This window comes from Dermochelys coriacea, chromosome 5, assembly GCF_009764565.3.
Source record: "Dermochelys coriacea isolate rDerCor1 chromosome 5, rDerCor1.pri.v4, whole genome shotgun sequence".
Taxonomy (NCBI): domain Eukaryota; kingdom Metazoa; phylum Chordata; order Testudines; family Dermochelyidae; genus Dermochelys; species Dermochelys coriacea.
This window is the reverse complement of record NC_050072.1, coordinates 36387582-36407469: the sequence shown is the minus strand read 5'-3', so window position 1 is coordinate 36407469 and position 19888 is coordinate 36387582. Positions and strand designations below refer to the sequence as shown.

The window sequence follows — 19888 nt, the reverse complement described above, 5'->3', positions numbered from 1 at the left end:
AGAAGACCTAAGACTAAGTTGCAAAGAGGTTAAGCCACTTGGTCAAAGCCACACAGAAAGTCCAGGGCAGAGTGGGTTTAGAACTCAAATTCATGGTTCCTATCCCAGAGCTTAGGCTGTAAGGGTGAGATTTTCAAAATTACTCAATGTTGGCTTAACTGCTCTCATTGAATTTATTGAGCATTTTACCATGGACTTCAGTGTGAACAGAGTAAGGGTAATGCTAAGCATTTTTGAAAATTTCACCTTAAATCTATAAATGTGAGAAGGGTATGATTTAGTTCATACAAAATGTCACAAAATTATTGCACGGTGATTTTTTGTTGTGTGTATTGTTTCATCAATAAATACTAGCAAAACACTTCCTACATTTTGGTTATAAATTTCTGTGTAAGTAGGGGAGTTACTAAGATTATATTTTTATTTGTGGTATTATAAGTAAATAAGGCTGTACAAAAACACAGACAGAAACAAAGTTCCAATGCTTATTATTCTCAAGACAATAGCCCAGATTCTCCGTCAAGCTTGGTCCTTTAAAGATAGTAAATAGCCATGCTCTGATTCTGTCTTGGTTTAAGGCACTAGCGTGACCCTCAGTGCTATCAACTGTGTTCATCGATATTTTAATTACTTGGGCATCTTTTAATTATAGTGCAGTGGCTTCTGCGTGTCGGGGTATTGCCACTATGTATTCAGCAACAGGAGCTAAGGAGATTTGTGGCTGTGATTACAATGACAACAACTGAATATGTCACTCAAGATGAATGGATGAAACTGAGGCTCAATTTGATTTAGAAAGACTCAATTTGATTTAGAACAGCGGTTCTCAAACTGTGGGTCGAGACCCCAAAGTGCATGGTGACCATGTTTTAATGGGGTCACCAGGGCTGGCTTAGACTTGCTGGGGCCTGGGGCCGAAGCCCGAGGGCTTCAGCCCTGGGTAGCAGGGCTGAGGTTACATCCCGCCAGCCTGGGACTGAGGCCCTTGGCCTTCTGCTTTGGCTCCCTCACCCAGGGTGGTGGGACTTGGGCTTTGGGCCTCCCAACCAGGGCACTGGGGCTCAGACGGGCTTGGGCTGTGTTCCACCCTTCTGGGTTGTGCAGTCATTTTTGTTGTCAGAAGGGGGTCACAGTGCAATGAAGTTTGAGAACCCTTGATTTAGAAAGTACACCAGTCCTTATGTGACAGACCAATAAGGAGAAGAGTAGTTAATGTTTTATGGAAGGGTTTTTTCATTAATGTTTGATTCACATTATTTCTTTTTTGATGTGTGTGTGTTTAAAAACATTAAGCACGGACTTTTGCTTTTTTCTTACTCTTTTGTAAAAAATATTAGGAAATGAAATGCAAAAATCTATGCAAATGCACTATTAAGGCCACACAGTTTAAAATAGTGTGAAGAATTGTGAACATCAGGGTTCACATGGCAAGGTCTCTAGTGACCTCTTCCTGACCAAATGTCCCAGGTGTCTACTCCATCCCCCTCTTCCTTCACCTCTCTGCCATTTTTGCCACTGTCAATCATACTCTACAAAATCGCATCCTGTCTTGTCTTTTGGAAAGCTGTCCTCTTCAGGTTCCTTCCCTCTCCATCTGTTCCTACAGCATCTACTCTCTGTGAGGAACCCACAGGGCTAGTCCTTGGTCCCGTCATGTTCTACTTCTACACCCTTTGAATGATTTTATCCACTCCTGGCTGCAACTGCTATCTAAGCTAACGATTCACAAACCTGCCTTTCTGCTTGTGATTTGTCTCCCTCCATCCACCACTGTATTTTATTTAACTGCTCTCGCTGACATCTTCTGCTGCATACCTCCCTGGTCACTTCCATTTAATATGCCCAAAATGGAGTTCCTTCTCTTTACTCCCAAACCATAGTCTCGTACCCCATTTTTTCCTCCCATTGACAGTGCTACCATCCTCCTGATCACTTAGGCCCAAGGCCTTTACTGAAGAATCAAGCCCTTCAGGATTACATGAGAGAGACTCTTACACCTTGTCTAGAAGAATTCAAAAAATGAAGGCGAATATGTTTGTAGAGCAAACCTTTCTCATGAACAGAGAGTTAGGTTTTCCCAAGATTACCTCAAGGCTACCATTATATTTGTAGTCCATAAAACTGATTAAAAATTGTCCATTTTGATCCTCATTATTATAAGTGCAAAACAAAACAAACCCAACTGACCATGATTTCCCCCTCCCCCCCCCGCTCCACATTATTCATAAGTGAGACTGCCTAAGGGGAAGTATTAGTCACTGTCTGTTATAGATTCCTTTCCTATCTGAATAGTACTTCCGAACTCTGCTGCTGCTCCTAGAATGTTACCTTTCTTTTATTTTCATTTAAACAATTGTCAGTTCTAATGATTGTACTTGTAGACAAGGATTTAATTAACCTAATCAGCCTGCCGCAGAGCTGACAGGTAGGCTTTTTTGTCACAGTTCATTCAGAACATGTAATCTGCCATGAATAGGAGCTCTCAGCTGCTCTGGCAGCTACGCTCTCCTCAGGCCACTGAATCAGTGTGACCTTGCAGTTCAAAATGAAGAGTGATGAGGCGAGAGTGAGTGTCAAAAAGTCAGTCTTCTCTGACCTAGTTTTCAGATACAACATGATGGATGAATGCCAAAGAAGAAGCAGCTTGTGTTTTCAAATATTCTTGGTTAACAGGTTTCAGAGTAGCAGCCGTGTTAGTCTGTATTCGCAAAAAGAAAAGGAGTACTTGTGGCACCTTAGAGACTAACAAATTTATTAGAGCATAAGCTTTCGTGTAGCTCACGAAAGCTTATGCTCTAATAAATTTGTTAGTCTCTAAGGTGCCACAAGTACTCCTTTTCTTTTTGGTTAACAGGGTCACTGCAGAGAGTAGCACTATTTTAGTACCTTTTAAGAGCTGGTTTTGTTAGTGCAAAATAATGTTCAGTGCCTTGCATCTAAATGTTTTCTAGCGTATCCACTCTGGGGTTGGGAGAAAGCAGTGCAAAGTCTACCCCAGAGCCATGGTTGTTGCCCACTCTCAGGAGCAGTTTTCTACCATTTACCTGGTAGCCTCAGTTTCCGTGCAATCATTATGATATCAATGAGGAAGAAAGGCCCTAAAGAAAACTATGACCCTGAAATTGTGTCCCTTGCACTCCTCAGGCTTCTCAGCACTTGGGGTTGCTGCATTGTAGATTGGGAAGTGCTGAGCAATTCCTGGTAACTAACTGGTTCAGTCTGAACTCCATAGAATATAGACTAAAAACAATTTAGCCGATTATCAAATACGTGTTTTGATGAATCCTTATGAATAATACAACAGATCTAAAATTACCTATAAACCAAAATAATAAATGCAGATGCTATAAAAGAGTTCTTTTAATGCTTACTATTTTTGTATTTATTGGCTTTATTTGTAGAGCCCTGCATGGATACAAAAATGTGGATCCGCATCTGATCTGCATCCACCAGGATCAACCCACAATCTGACCCATGATCTGCTAGCCATCTTTTACCAGTATCCATACCCGCAGCAGCAAGCTCTCTCATAAGGGCTAGCGATGGGTGTATGTGTGTGTGTGTCTTGCAGGGAAGAGGCAGAGCGCAAGGGCAGGGACATGGGGGTAAGGGGCTGTGTGGGGACGGGGGCTGGGGAGAAGGAGTGTCGCATTGCGTGCTGCTCCCAGGGGCTCGCGAGTGACGGCACATGGCAGCAGCAGTGCATGTTGCATCACAGTGGGGCGGAGGGGTGGGGTGCCAGGGTCCTGCCTGCTCCAATCCCCCGGCCAGTGGGCAGGCCTACTGCCCAGGAGCTGGAGGGCTGGGTCCAGGACTAGACTGGGCCAAGGACTAGGAGCACGGCCAGTGCTGCTGGGCCGGGCCATGGTGGTGACACTGGCGCTGCCCAAGGGGCCCAAGCTGCTGGACAGGAAGCAGCGCTGCAAGTGGGTACTGGACTGCCCCGACTCTGACCTGCCGCCCAGCCCCAGCTACTGGCTGTTGCTGCTGGCCTCAACCGTGCTGCGTCTCCCGGGCTGCCCGAGCTGGATGCCATGGGCCAGGCAACACCACCAGTGAGTAGAGCTCTGCGCAGTTGTATTCGCATCCAATCCACAAAAATGGTCCGTGGATATCTGCAGATATAAACCAGATATCCACAGATTTGCAGGACTCTATTTATTTGAGGTTATCACTGCAGTAATTTTTTTTAAAAGAATATCAATGAAGTGAGCATGTTCAGTTGGCAGATTTTCCCCAGCATTTGCTCGTCTTTAACAAAAGTTGAATTTATTCCTGAAATGGTTATAAGCAACAAAATCCTTTGTCATCTAATTGATACTTTTCTCTAAAGATCAGTTGAAATGCTACAGATCTGTGTTACTGAGTTATATGTAAGAACTAGATTAGTACATATGCACGGTGTTGTAATAGACTGGTCGTGTGTGCCCCACTTTGTTCTAATGGTTGCAATGTCAGATATTCACAGTGTATGTTAACATGCCACTCTCTAGTGGTTGCAATACCCAGAGGATATAACCTACTAATGCTGCAGCTATTGGAGATGCTTCTTTACCTCATGTGAGAAGGGGCATGCTTTTTACAGCTGAAGGCTCTAGATTCTGTTCCTGCAAAAGACCTTTTTGTCCAAACAACCATAGAGTCTCTGTGGTCTAGGAAGTGAAGCTGGGGGCTCACCCTCCAAGCTGTCTGCCTCTCCTTTTTTCAAGCATCAATTTTTATAGTTTGTTTAAATTTTGTAACCTTTGCAAACTGCAGTTCAGGTTACGGTATGGTAGGTTTTGTATGCTGTTAGTGAAAAGCACCAGAGACGAAGAACGAGGGTCAGCCTGGCTGTGTACTATAACTCTTTAAATCTGGAACTCTCCGTCTGCATTCCTGAGCAAACATGCCAATTTGAGGCTATCAAAAGAGCTCAAAGTCCATATTTGTATAAAATTTGCATAAATGCAGATAAAAATTCCATACATTTATGAACAGCCTTCAGAAAATGAAGCCTTTTTAACTCTCACAAACCTTCAGTAGGTGGTGCTCTCAGTGAACAGACAGCAAGCTCATTCCCCACCACAGTGATGTCAAGGGCAGCACCTCTCTTCTCCCAGGGGGCTAAAGACCTTTTTTCCTCAGAAGTTCCACCCTATCTCTCTTCTCCCCATAATGTTTTAACCTTCTTGCTCTACATCCTTCACTGAGTCTCCCTATTCCCTCTTTACCAAGGTCACTCCTCCCCAGTTTTCCCTCAGTTTCTCTTGCCCATACAGGATTTTGCCCCTCCAGGTCTTGCTCCACTGCTTAAGGTTTTTCCCTCAGCCATTCTTCTCATCCCTCTCCCTCTCCCTCTCCCTCCTCCCCAAGATCTTAACTCTACAAGGGTTGGAGAAGACTTGGCAGGAGTGCTGTAACTAGGAGTGTTGGGGGTATTGCAGCACCCCCTGGTTTGAAATGGTTTTCATCATATACAAGCTTTATAGTTTTGTTCAATGGCTCTTGGCACCCCCACTATAAAAACTGTTCCAACACCACTGAGACCTGGTGCTGCTGGTGGACTAGAAGGAATTCCCTCTCCCCCTTTCCTGGCCGATACCTCAACATGCTCACTTCCCTCAGCAATTCCCTGCCTCAGCACACTACTTTCCCACTGAGAAGTCAAAAGGGCAGAGAAAAACAGCATCTCTCAACTGGTGGATTCCAGCCTGCAAGCAGGGAAGGCAGCTGCGGCCAGGGATGGGTCAAAGGCAGGTTTAGAACAAACCCCCTCTTATGGCCAGCCAAGAAAAACCCCAGGCTCAGCAGAGAGGTGAAGGAGCTGGAGAATGGGACAGAAAGCAGAGTCTACAGCCAAAGAATGGAAGTTAGGCAGGTCTGTTCCTGGACCGCAGAGAGGAAAGCATGAGTGGGACTGGGAGTGCGAAGAAGCAGGGCACGCAGTTACTGGAAATAGGGAATGATCTGTATCCTGCCACCCCTTCACTTTCCCATTGTAGGATTTACTCAGTCTGCTATTACACCTTTGCTGTCTGTCCCCAGAGCTCTGGGGGTGGATTGTCAGTCATCTACTTTTAAGTGTTGGGCTTTCCTCTACCAGTTTCATGATAAAAATGAATGAAAGCAGATTGAGACAGAGGGCCAGGTCAGAAGATTATTATCCTTTCTTATTTTAAGGGCTGTACCTCAGCATTTCAACTGTATATGTCTTTTCCACTCTACTCATGTCGAACTTTCAAACTTAAACGGCTCAAAGATGGAGGGAAATCCTGGATTTTATACCCGCCTATGTGTTATCACTTAAGGGTTTCCAACTGAGTGGAGCACCAGGTCAAAGGAAAACACATTCTTGAAAACCATGTCTGCTGAAGTTAAGCACCTGGGTCACATATGAAAAAGTACAAATGATTGACAATAACAGCACCTAAGGGTCAAAGAGAAAACATGCTGAATAGAGACAGCAATGCTTAACACAACTGGGGAAGTTCCCAGGGTACATACAAGCCATTGATCTTCAGAATGAATCAGAAATCCTAATGTGGCTCCTCAGGAAGGGAAAAATACCCCATGGGCTAAACCAGATTTAATATAATGTCATAGCTACGAGAATGACTTGCAAAGTTTTATAGGGGAACCAATAAAATGTGAAATACAAGAAGCCATCATGCTAGGATACACCTGTGGTTCATTAAATGGTGCCTCGTTTATCTTGTGACTGAAAACACAACAAAGAAGATATCTGTCAGTGATGCTGCCATTTATGATGATGATCTTTGAAGTCAGTACTTCAGTAAAGTTAGGCAGGTCCAGGAACAGACCTGCCTAACTTCCATTCTTTGGCTGTAGACTCCGCTTTCTGTCCCATTCTCCAGCTCAGTTCACCTCTCTGCTGAGCCTGGGGTTTTTCTTGGCTGGCCATAAGAGGGGGTTTGTTGTAAACCTGTCTTTGACCCATCCCTGGCAGCAGCTGCCTTTCCTGCTTGCAGGCTGGAAGCCACCAGTTGAGAGATGCTGTTTTTCTCTGCCCTGTTGACTTCTCAGTGGGAAAGTAGTGTTTCCAAAATCTGTACTGCTGGGGAAAAAATGATTTACACATCTCCTCCTAGTTACAAGAGGAGGTGGAAAGTTGGCCAAAAGGAAACCAGCCATCACCATCTGGATTCACCTAAACGCTCAGTGTGAGTACCTCTTCTTCCAAAGGCCAGCCCTTGAATTGCAGAGGAACTTGAGAGGTGATTTTTTAATCCAGTCACATGTTCTCTGTAGTGTTAATCACAGTGATGTTAAAAAGTGACTTTCACATGGGCACCACTGAGTTGGCATTATGTGGAAACAGAAGACATGGCAGAAGAGAAACCAAAATATCAGAGCTATTAAACTTGGATTTTTACAGCAGCTATAAATAAATTCAATTGAGACCTCAGCTTTTTTAGCAACCTTATTGTAAGGAAATATAGCACAGCTCCATTTGAGAACAAAGTTTATAAGATATATTCTCATTAAAAAAAAATCTAAGTTCTTGCTTAGAAAAGACTTGCTAAGTAACCAGACATCTGCAAAGGATGTCTGCCATGAGGAGTAATCCATTAACAAAGCCAGAACACTACTCTACATATTTTGTGTAGGTTTCTCCCCATGTTTTTAACTTGTCTCGAAAGGCAAAGATTTACTATTTGGAACAGTGGCTGATGGTCATTCATCCAACAAAAATTCATCTCTGGTGCAGGTTTAAGGAAACTGCCAACACATGCCTTAACTCACTGAACCTGGAAAGGCCTACACCTCCCACACCACTGGCTTTCAAATTGGAAATTCCTCGGCACAAAAGGCTCAGCCCACGGGACTTCTCCAGACAAACAATCAGCCTGCAGTGCTTCACTGGGCATAAGAGCCTTGGCAAGGAGCCATTCACTATCATTAAAAGTGTTTATAAAAAAATGTTCATTTTTGGCCAGCTTTTTCCCAAGGCCTGCCCTCCACCCCCACATCTTCAATGGAATGTGTTAATAATTTGCTTTGTGGAGATGAAAGGCTCTTTGATAGGAGCAGCATAAACACATCTCACTCTGCTCAAAGGTCTTTGTCCCACAATAGAGGCATAGTTTCTGTACAGTGGCTTGAATGGAAAGAACAGACACATTTCTGAATCACTCTTCACTTTCTACTACCCTTTTTCTCTCTCTCTTTCTCTCTTCCTGATAGTCACTTACAAACCCTAGTGAGGAATACAAACATGCAAATGGGTCCAGACACATATCCTTTGTAGCAGTGAGCAGAGTGCTTTAATAAAAAAATCTTATCTACAAAAGTTTCCACAAGTCAAGGTGACAAAGGTCAGAATTTACATGGAATCATGCCCCTCTACCACAATGGAAAGACTGAGTGATAAATGGACCAGTACTTATTCTGGAACAAACAATAGAAATGGGCTGTTGCTGTTGCTAGAACTTTTTTTCAACAGCAGAATACTATGACATACAGTACAGTACATCACTAATGCTTTGGTTGAGCATAACTGTCTATTATAACAGGAAAAACTGCAAATTATAACTTTAAAATACAATAACAGCAAGTGCTGGGTAACTACTGACTCTTACTGCAAGTCTTTTGTTGACCATTCTGATTTGCTCTATATCTTCCTTTTATATCTGCAATGTTTCTTTAAATTGCCACCCCAATAGTGTTTTACATTATGCTATCCTCGGTCATCATCTAGATTTCATTCAAGATAAAGACCTACCCATGACACTGCCAATTGTCTCTTCTTTGGGCTAAATGTGACCAAATAAGTTATGCAAAAGCAACTGGTTTCTTGTGATATTAGCACTTTAGCTTTGTCATCATCTTCAAAATGTCCTTCGGCTGGGTTTCCTCACTTTCCTTGTTGTCTGATTCCTTGTATTTGCATGTGATGAAAATGATACATCTTTCCACACTATGCTGTCCAGTCTTTAGAACTTTATCCATATTCTGGAAAGTGTTCATGTTCTTGCTGAGCATATTAGTGCACTGTTGTCAAAAATAAACCATTTTTCCCAGCCACTATAGTCCTGTCTAGACTATAGCCAGGTGAACTCTAGAAAAGCTTTGCTAGTATAGCTATAGCAGCAAACCCTCTTAGTGTAGAGTTTATACCTGCAAAACAGTAATTTTTTGCCAGTATAAGTGCATCTACACTAGATGTTTCTAGTGTAGATCTGGCCTAGGAAAATGAAGTGTTTAGCAAACATGATGCCTAATGTGTTAATTAACTCTTACCACTTAGGGAACCTTTTTCAGAAGTGCCTAAGGGTATGTCTACTCTGTGATAAAAGACCCGGGGCACAGCCGTGGCGGGCTTGAGTCAACTGACTCAGGCTTGTGAGGCTCAGGCTGCAGGGATATAAAATTGCAGTTTAGACATTTGGGCTTGGGCTGGAGCATGGGTCTTAGACCTTCTTCCATCATAGCTACAGCCCAAATCCAATTGTCTACATTGCAATTTTGCAAGTACATAAAAGGTTGTTACAAGGAGGAGGGTGAAATATTGTTCTTGTTAACCTCTGAGGATAGGACGAGAAGCAATGGGCTTAAATTACAGCAAAGGAGGTTAGGTTGGACATTAGGGAAAAAAATCCTAACTGTCAGGGTTGTTAAGCACTGGAACAAATTGCCTAGGGAGGTTGTGGAATCTCCATCGTTGGAGGTTTTTAAGAGCAGGTTATACAAACACCTGTCAGAGATGGTCTAGTTATTACATAGTCCTGCCTTGAGTGCAGGGGACTGGAGTAAATGACCTCTCAAGGACCCTTCCAGTCCCATACTTCTATGATTCTATGGCCCCCGCAGCCTGGACCACAAGTCAGCTGACTTGGGCCAGCCACAGGTTCTTTTAATTGTAGTGTAGACATACCTTAAGTGACATAGGAGTCTAAAGTGACCTGGGTACTGCATCACTGAGTTTTGCAGCAGCTAACTTTTAGGTGCCCTGCCAACCAGTGGAATTCACAGCCCCGAGTTAGGTGCCCAGGCTCCCTTTACAATGTGTGGGGAGATTTAGGCACCTAAGAATGGGATCCAAAAAAGCCAGCATGCTGAGCAGGGAGCTGCCCAAGTTAGCCAGTAGGAAATGCCCAGGAGAGGGATGCGGGAGTTAGGCACCTAAGCCATTTCTTGCAGGGCTCTTTCAGTCACTCCTGTTGAAGCTATTCCACTGTGAGTGAATAATTAAATATATATTGGGCCAGAAAGAGAGTGCGAATGACTCTGTAGCCCAGTGGTTGGGTCACTGAGCTGGGAGGTGGGAGACAGAGGTGCCAGTTCCCCGGCTCCAATGCATATTTAAGTATTTCATATATATAACTATAGCTTAATGGTAGGATCCTTCCTGTGAGTGTGGACACCCACGTTCAACTCCCTTCTCGACATCAGGCAGAGGAGGTAGTTGAATCTGGGTTTCCTGAGTGAGTGCTCTAACCACTGGGTAAAAAGTTATCAAGTGTGGCCTCACTTCCTGCTCCAGCTGTTTTGTGTGAATTCTGCAGTGCTCAGAGCATGCCTACCGGTTTGAGCCCTGCAGGCACAATAGGTGGAAAATAGCTCGTTTGAGGATCCCACCAGTGTTTAGCTAGGAGCATGGGTGTCAGGACTAAGCAGCTGTGCACATGCTCAGCAACAGATTTTTAGCTGCCTACGGGATTTTATGAGTGGGAATTTAGGCACCTAGGGATTTTATGCACCTGCAGGGTTAGGCAGCAGCTGAGCAGGGGTTCTGTGAATGCCAGTGGTGCCTAAATGTTGGACTTAAGTGCCTAAAGCAGCAGCCTAAGTGCATTTGTGAATCTAGCCCTTAGGAGCATAAGTCCCATTGACTTTCACTAACACGTAGGCTTCTAAGTGCTTAAGGCCTGGTATACACTACAGGGTTAGATCAACCTAAGATGCCTTGTGCTGACCTAGATGTGAAAATGTTTTCACTTAAATTTCGCTCCCACTCAAAAACCAGTTGGAGAACACTTCACTCTCTTTGGTCACTCGATTACGGACCTAAAAGTGGCAATACTTCAACAAAAAAACTTCAAAAACAGACTCCAACGAGAGACTGCTGAATTGGAATTAATTTGCAAACTGGATACAATTAACTTAGGCTTGAATAGAGACTGGGAGTGGATGGGTCATTACACAAAGTAAAACTATTTCCCCATGTTTATTCCTCCCCTCCCCCCTCCCCCTGGTTCCTCAGATGTTCTTGTCAACTGCTGGAAATGGCCCATCTTGATTATCACTACAAAAGGTCCCCCGCACTCTCCTGCTGGTAATAGCTCACCTTACCTGATCACTCTTGTTACAGTGTGTATGGTAGCACCCATTGTTTCATATTCTCTATGTATATAAATCTCCCCACTGTATTTTCCACTGAATGCATCCGATGAAATGAGCTATAGCTCACGAAAGCTTATGCTCAAATAAATTTGTTAGTCTCTAAGGTGCCACAAGTACTCCTTTTCTTTTTGCGAATACAGACTAACACGGCTGCTACTCTGAAACTGATATAAGTGCCTTTTTGTGTCAATTTAGTAACACCACATCCCCAAGCGGTATAGAGTCACAGTCAATGTAATTAGGTTGACAGTGTCAGTGTAGACACTGCATTGCTTACGTCAACTGTTACTGGCCTTCAGGAGCCAGCCCACAATTCCCCATACTGACAATACAATCTGTACAAGTGCTCCTGTTGAGGACATGCACCATCAACACAAGAAGCCAAGCGTCCACATACACAAGTGATTTAATGACTGCAGTGGCTGTATGCTGACGTAAGTTAGGGTGACGTAATTTTTTAGTGTAGACATGGCCCAAATCACTTTTTGCAAATGGAGACTTATGTTCCAAAGGCACTTTTGAAAATAATACCCCTAGCATAGACAAAAACTGTGGTATTTAAAATCTTGTCAGCTGATTGCTGTCAACTTAGGGAGTACCCTGTGTTCTAAGTGGTGTTTAAAAATGTGTTACTTAATACGTTAGAGAGATCCTGTCTCTCTATTTTTCTGGGACCGACATGGCTACACCTACACTGCATACTTATTTAACACCTGTCAGATAACGTTTACTAGTCTAGACAAGGCCCTGATCTTTTCTTCTTTCATATGTGCATGTTCAGCTTGAGCTCACATTCCTTCCTCAGGTATTCCTTTCTATTATCGTTGCTTCAGGGCTTAGAGTTTTAGCAAAAACTGCAGAAGCTCTTCCCATTTAATATTTCTATGTTAAATATTAATATCAAGCTTAGCGCTTTAATTGTGGTCTGTTTGACTCCCCTCCTGGTCTTAGCACCACTGCACCTTGTTACTCCATAATCTTTGTTGTAGAATAATAAGGAGGTGACATATAATAACAGATTCAATGCCCACCAGCATTTATCAATTGGGAGAATTAGAAATCTGTGTGCCTCCTGCCCATGTTGCATTGAAATACAGGATAGAGAGAATATAACCTTAAACAGAAAGTTATAATGGGGGAGGGGGTGTGTGTGAAGGATCCACTAAGGGGATCACTTACAAATACCCAAGAATAGATTCTAGCAAGGGGCATAGAGCCCAAACCTTTAAACCGTCCCTTGGTTAAACTATTAAGTGCCTGAAAAGCAATTACTGCCTACTGGTGTCTTGCTGAAGCTGCTTTCAGTCCTGATGTTGCAGGGTTTTGGTGGGATGGACAGCATTCACAATATCTGTTGGTACGTTCCATTCAGCTTCCATGCTCAATAAGGCAGTCTGTTTTGCCAGTTTATCCACAGCACTATTCAAGATGGATATCTCTGACTGATTTTTCCTATGGGCTTTGACCTTGAATAGGAAAGTTTTTCCTTGTCTTTCTTCTGCCAGCTTCCAAGTATACAGTAAATACAAAGCATGAGCTATTGGCCGTTGATCCACCGAACACATGTTCCTCTCCAACCAAACTGCCATCCAATCGATGAACGCCCTCAGGACCCAGCCTGAATCTGTACACACCATGATATTCTTCTGTGGATCTGCTGATCTTAAAGCAGCTATCACTGCCGCGATTTCAGTTGCTTGCACTGAGTGATGGCGGATGGTGTCTTGCACTGTCTTCCCTGAAGAAGCCTGCATACTGCAAAACCAGTGACAAGGGATCCATTATGGTGATAACTGGATCCATCCACCACCCAGATTTCCCGAGAGTGTTCTTTAGCATCCTCATCTTTAACTTCAAGGAAAAAGGGAGTCTTAAATGCTGGTGCATGCGTTTCAGAAAATAGGCATTCATGAGCTTCTCCCGAGGTCATCAAAGCATAAGGTACAGCAGCCAAGTGTGGAACCTTTTGCATTTCTATATCCGTATTTAAAAGGGTTAAAGTCCACATTACCAGCCTTGGATTGCTAACCTTCCCTGAATTCGCTTTTCCTAACAAGATGTACTGTACAGGAGTGTGTGCCATTTTTAGTATTATAGGAGACATACCTATAATATAAGCCCAGTGTTGTAAGGCCCATACCGATGTTAAGACTTCTTTTTCACAACTAGAAAACCTGGATTCTATTTCTGATAAAGTTCTTGAGCCATAAGCCACTAGTTTAGAGTGGTGCCTTAATGTTGGAGTAACACTGCACTAATGGCTCTCTCAGTAAGTAATAAGATTTGTCAGGCTGTGGGTATGCCAAGGCAGGTGCTTCAGTTAATGCCTGCTTCAACTGGTATACAGCTTCTGCCTCCTTGTCACCCCACTTCCAGTGCTTTGGTGTTACCTTACTCAATGCTCGATAAACTATTGTGAGACACCACGTTTTGCTGTTGGCTTTTAAAACCGGCCACACTGGTGAATTGCATGGGCTTTCACATTCAACTAGCACAGCCTAATCTTGTAATTCCACTATAGTTTTTTTTTATAACCTTTTTGGCCTCAGCTGAATAGGAATACTGCTTCTGAGGCTTAGGGTCAGGTCCTATGACTTTAACCGCTGCTACCACCTTTCCACTGGTTTACCAAAAACCAGTAGATAACTCTTTATAGCCATCTGTATGTCACTCTCCCATGTGGGAAGAACAAAATCTGCAGGTGTCTTTAAAGCACATAGTCTGTGAACAGATATTACTGTACCATGCTTTTGTTCCAAGGATTCGCTAAGGGATTGGTTAGGAATGTCCACAATAATTCTCAGCTGTTTCAGTAAATCCATTCCTAATGTTCCACAGCCCCCTAAGGATTGTAATCCCCAAGAAACTAATACTGATAAATGTCCTAAAGTACTTTTTGTGTCCTTAGAAAAGGGTACAATACTAAGGTCTTACAATTGTAGCTTTCAAGAGTCTTTACACACTTAATAGGCAGTAATTTAGCTTGTGGTGAACCATCAGTGTACAAGATGCTGGTTGACACCCCCGTATCCATCAACACCTTTTGACAGAATGATCCAAACTTTCCTTCCAACATGATGTTAACCGTTGGTCTCCCCCACTCATCATTTATGATGGGAGACAGAAAATCTGCGGGAGTGAAAGCTGGACCTCTTCACTGGGGCTCCAGGCGGGGAGAACACCATTGTGTATTTCCCTTTGCCTGCTGCTTCTCTCCCTCATATTTAAGCAGTCTCTTAAAGAGTTCAGTGATAGGAACTCGATCTGATTACTTTCTGGTTTCATATTTTAAAAGTCTTTTCCACAATACATTCCTGAAAGCCTTTACCTCTTCAGTGGTACCTTGCAACCAAGTTGCTGTTTCTTCTTTAAACCCGTTGCTCTGCTTATTATTATTGTTACCAGGCTTATGGCCAAATTTTCCATTTTTTGAACTCAGAGACCCTTTTACCGCTGATACCTTCTTTTTACGGATTGTACCTGTTAATTTGTTTGCATTCTTAGTTAGCTCGTAGGCCTCTCTCACTCTTGATTCCAGTTGCTGGAGCCCTATGGTTGCTGGATTTACTAGTCCTATAGCTAACCTCAGAGCAGGTGTAAGCCCTTGTATTACCAATTCACAAAATGCTGGCACATTATACTGCACATTACCATTATGGTCTATTGGTGCTATACCAGCTAACCAATACAACAACCTTTTCCTTGCTATATAGGTCTCTGGATGCTCTATAGCTTCCTGTTTTTCTGAATACACTTTCCCAATAAGGTTATTGTATGGAAAAAACATTTTATACACACACATATATATATATATATATATATATATATATATATATATATATATATCTACAATTTCAGTGACATGTCCCATAGACAATCCATTTGGTAAGGCATTGAAATCCTCTACACTCAGACATTCCCTGACTAACATAAGGGAATCTTCTTTGCTAAGGTTAGATAAGCAGCTTAAGCATGTTCCTATCAAGCTGGCCCAGCTGCTTTCCTAAAGCTTTTGCTTGTTCTGCCGATAACACCTTCGTTTCATAGCGCATCTCAGTAGGCCATTCAGCCCCACATTGCGTGACTATAGTAGTGATCGGAGCAATTGGTGGATTACTTTGTCACCCTTGGGCCTTCATCCAAATTAAATGGTGCTGATGGAATAAGGCCTTTCTCTGCGGTAGAGTAACATGATGGATCATCCCTATGTTCCTCAGACTCTACGTCTGAATCTTCCCTGAAAGTGAACTCGGCTAGCAGGTTAGTTTCCACCATGCTAATCATACCCCTAGAGATCTTTAGCTGCTGCTGCAGCCTCTGAATCTTGTTCAAGCAGTCTGAATGATTTATTACTTCTGACCCTTGAGTCTGCTTGGCCTCCCTCAAGAGCTGCCTGATAGTAGCTGGGGCCTCTTCTAATTTTGTGGACAGGATTTGATTTTCCCTTTCTGCCTCTGCCCTGCATGAATTAGCCTCCTGTAGCTGTTCTTCTTGCTGCATGATTTGCCTAGCTTTTGTCATTTAGGCAGAATCCATCTGATGTTGTGCCACTGCCTTCTCCAGTTCCAATCCATTTGTTTTTTCCTGATCTTTTGCCTGGTTGGCTAGGGCTTTTAGGAGTCTCACCCTACCATCCAGTTTCCTGCGCACCATGGTAAGACCATAAATCAATGCTTGCTTCTGTAATTTTTTTCTTGGGAACCAGCTTGCTTGCCAAATATTGTCCTCACAATATTTGTAATTTTTGTAGTGCCTCATCTCCCTGGAAAGTCCCTTCCTTCCAAGGGTTTTGAAATTTCCCAAAACCAGACACTGCATAGTCCAAACTATTTTTATTAGATTGCCGGGACCATCCTTCTAGGCTGAAGACTTTCTCTATCTTACCACGGGTAAAATAGACTGTAGTTATGTCAAAGCTGAATAGCCCACCTCCTAGACTTGTGGTGGCTATTCGCTTATGGTCAGTAACTCACAAGACCCCATAGCTGCCTCCTTCGGAACCCAGCAGTGCTCAGTCATGACTACGGACAGTTGTCCTAGAGATGGACGTTTAAGGCCTTACCCTCCACCTCTGCCTTAGATTAAGAGACTGGCCAGGTCCACTTAACACAGGACTTGACAGTCTTCCTTGCTGCAGGCTGCTTGGGTCCGCTTCCCAGGCCACTGGTGTAAGCAGAATCCTACATGGCAGTGAGCCTCAGCCTGTGGGCCTCTAGTTCACTCTACATAAACTACAACCAAATGGGGAGACAACATATGTCTGAACAGGCAGTGACCTGGGGAACCTGTCCAGCCAACCAGTCGATGCCCTCACCAACACTGTTCCAAACCCTTCCCTCCCCGAGTCTATGGACTGTAAGCCGGAATCTATTCAACCTAAGGACCCCAATCAGAGAGCTAAATCTCTGAGGAGTCCTTCTGCAGTCGCCAGTAAATGTTACCCCAAAACCTCTGTTGTAGAATAATAAAGAGGTGACATATAATAACAGGTCCGATTCCTATCAGCAGCTATCAACTGGGAGAGTTAGAAATCTGGGTGCCTCCCACCCGTGTGCATTGAAATAAAGGATAGAGAGAATATAACCTTAAATAGAAAGAAGATTTATTAGGGATAGTTACAACTGTGGGGGAGAGAAGGCTCCACTAAGGGAATCACTACAAATACCCAAGAATAGATTCCAGCCAGGGGCATAGAGCCCAGTCCCCTAAACCGTCCCTTTGTTAAACTATTAAGTGCCCGAAAAACCATTACTGTCTCTCATTCACTGCAGATGGAGGTCACCAGCAACTGATGTACCATCTCAGAGTCTCAGGAACATCGGAGGATCTGGCTCTCTACCACCAAAGCAGGAGATCAACAGATCTAGGCTGATAGCAAAGTCTTCACTGGATCCTTTGATGGAATACAGGAATCAGATATCAGGTAAGTATGAACGGCTTTGTCAGGTATTAGTGGCCAAAGTCTTGATCCGATGACCATGCAAAGAAACTGGACGAGGCTGCCTCGATGGTGGACAGCCCTTGCGTCATTGCTGACAGTTCCTTATATGCTTGCTGTGGCATGAATTCCTGAGGCACACTCTGGCAGTCACTGCTCCCAATTGGTTCTAGCCAGCTCTCAAGTTCTGGCAGGAAACAGAGTTTTGGTGGGAAAATGCCATTAAGAAAGGATACCAAGATGGAGTTAAAACCTCTCCTACCACATGAGCCATCTTGAATTTTTAGACTCCATGTTGAATTGCAGCAACATTTATTATAATACATAACAAGAGTATAACTATACACCAATAACACCTTACATCTTATACAGCTGAGTTGTTAACAGGCATCTGGAATAACAGGGACCACAATCAGTCCTGATTTCATCTGTCATGATGATTTATGGCCATACACATTTGAATGTGACTGGGCAAGTTGGAAAGGAATATATCTTTATTAAGAATATTATTAATGATGACATGGTCTTGACAACTTGTTTCTCATTTAGGGTACAGTGTGTATTTTCTCCCAACCTACCACCTAAAAGTTCTAGATCTTTTGTAACAGTGTGCAATGAGCCTTAATACTACAGCTTACCAAAATGCAAGCACTCTTTTTAAAAATAACTTGTTTCACAGCCTTCCATGGATTGTCTGGAATAAAAACCAAAAGAAAAAACTAAATACAAAATAGTTTTGCAGCGTTTCACTGCAATACCAGGTGAAAGCTAACAATTCCAACTGAATTTTGCTTTGGGTGTTTTGGGTTCATTCATACCTGAAACTCAAGGAATGCCATGTGACTATAAACTGAAGAAAATATTTGCACAAACCCTTGAGAACTAGAACCACTGAGTTCTGTTGTGTGGTCTATAGCAAGCATTTGTGTATTTGCTATTGCTGTGTTAGGTGTCATCAGGGGGCCCTGTTACACAAAGTTTTCCACATTCTTTTTCCTAGCGTGTGAGCAAATGTTCAGTCCTAAGAAGACATATCCTGTGTTGTTGTTGATTTACGTCATGCAACATTATGGGAAGAGGCAATGGTCCATGAAGAAGGAGAGTTTGCTCTCTGTCTTGGTCACTGATTGTAGTTAATTCTTGAGACAGAATTGCTCCCTGGGAAAAGTGTATTCAGCTGAGATTCCTGAAAGAAGGGATTACCCAGCTGTTTGAACTCACCTGTGCTAGGGCTGGTATATATGTGTGAATATGACAAGCTACACTTACAATATACCCAGAACGTTTCACATCACTGATTTCTTCTCTACTAGGAAGCCGATCTGCAGGGCTCTGTATATCTTCTACTATTCAGCAGCAGGGCAACTCTGTGTAAGAACGGGACACTGGAAGATGGGTCAACTATGTAAAATAACTAAAAAACAACCTACTGTAAGTTAGACTTGTCCCACATTGCCTTCACTTAACCATTGTCCTCTTTCAGACCACTGTCTGTTTTTCCTTCTTTAACTGTATGTAAGGCTCAGTTCCAGAAAACTTACAGGCATGGAGCATTCTGTTCCCCTTAAAGTGGGAAGGGGAAAACCCAACTCTGGCCAGCCTTATTTACATAATTATAATATTGCTTACCCATAATTCCATTTATTGACTTTTGTTTCTTTAGTGGGAATTTGTTTATGTTTTGATTGTATATATGATAGATTATTATTATCATTACTGTATTCCTAAAAGGGCACAGGTAATGTGCAAGATATGCCCTGGAATGTTTGGGTCACCAGGTGTGTATAGGTAGTGGATTTTGGTTTGGTAACAAAATTCAAGTTCAACAAGGAAGAGATAGGGATATTAGGAACTGTATCATAAGGAACAGAGATTCTGTTTTGCTTTAGGTTCTCCACCTTACAATTCTGGGTCTTGTATGGAGGTATAGGTGCTGAGCTGAGCTGAGCTGAGCTTTTAGAGAATCCTGACTGGTTAGCAGTAGTGACAGTGTAGAACTGACTTTGCAGTGCACTGGCTCACTAGGCCAGCAGAAGCAGAACTGATATCACAGACCTAGACAAAGTAGCTGTATGTCAGAGCAAAACCTGGTAGAGTAGTTCTTCATGGAGTGGAGCAGACTAGCGGAAGAGAGGCACCTCCTGACTACCACTGAGTCTTGCAGGACCTGTGAGTGTGGTTCAGTTCTGTGGAGTTTCTGGTGGGACTAAAGATTCTCAAAAAGTTGGATACTTATTGCTGGGAACTGCAGGGGTGAGCACACTCCTGATGTACTGGTTTGAGTGACTTGTTTTCCTATATGTAAATAGTGAAAGAGTTGTCATATTTCTTTTGATACTTGTCGTTCCATTTTCCAAAGGACTCTATATGCTTGTGAGTGGGGACGAACCATCTGCGAAGGTGACCAGACAGGTTATAATTTAATTTCACAGAGCTAGTAGCAGGAAGGGGGATTAAGAAAAAGGACCCCTAGCCAGATTGCACCCAATGGAAGGCGTAGTTGCATTGACTTATGAACAAGCACTCCTTTTTCATGTGTGCCCATTCATGTTTGTGTTCTTCTAACTAGCACGATTCCAGGAATGGCCAATAATGATCCATCAC

At 43.1% G+C, this 19888-nt stretch overlaps 1 long non-coding RNA gene across 1 annotated transcript in view; it reads left to right on the top strand.

Moving 5' to 3' along the window:
• LOC122460265 overlaps nt 1–19888 on the top strand; it is a 48551-nt gene that overhangs the window by 24797 nt on the left and 3866 nt on the right. Inside the window, exons 2-4 of the long non-coding RNA XR_006281472.1 lie at nt 3402–3605; nt 17118–17269; nt 18598–19453. This is a non-coding gene — a long non-coding RNA (uncharacterized LOC122460265). The remainder of the gene's footprint in view (nt 1–3401; nt 3606–17117; nt 17270–18597; nt 19454–19888) is intronic.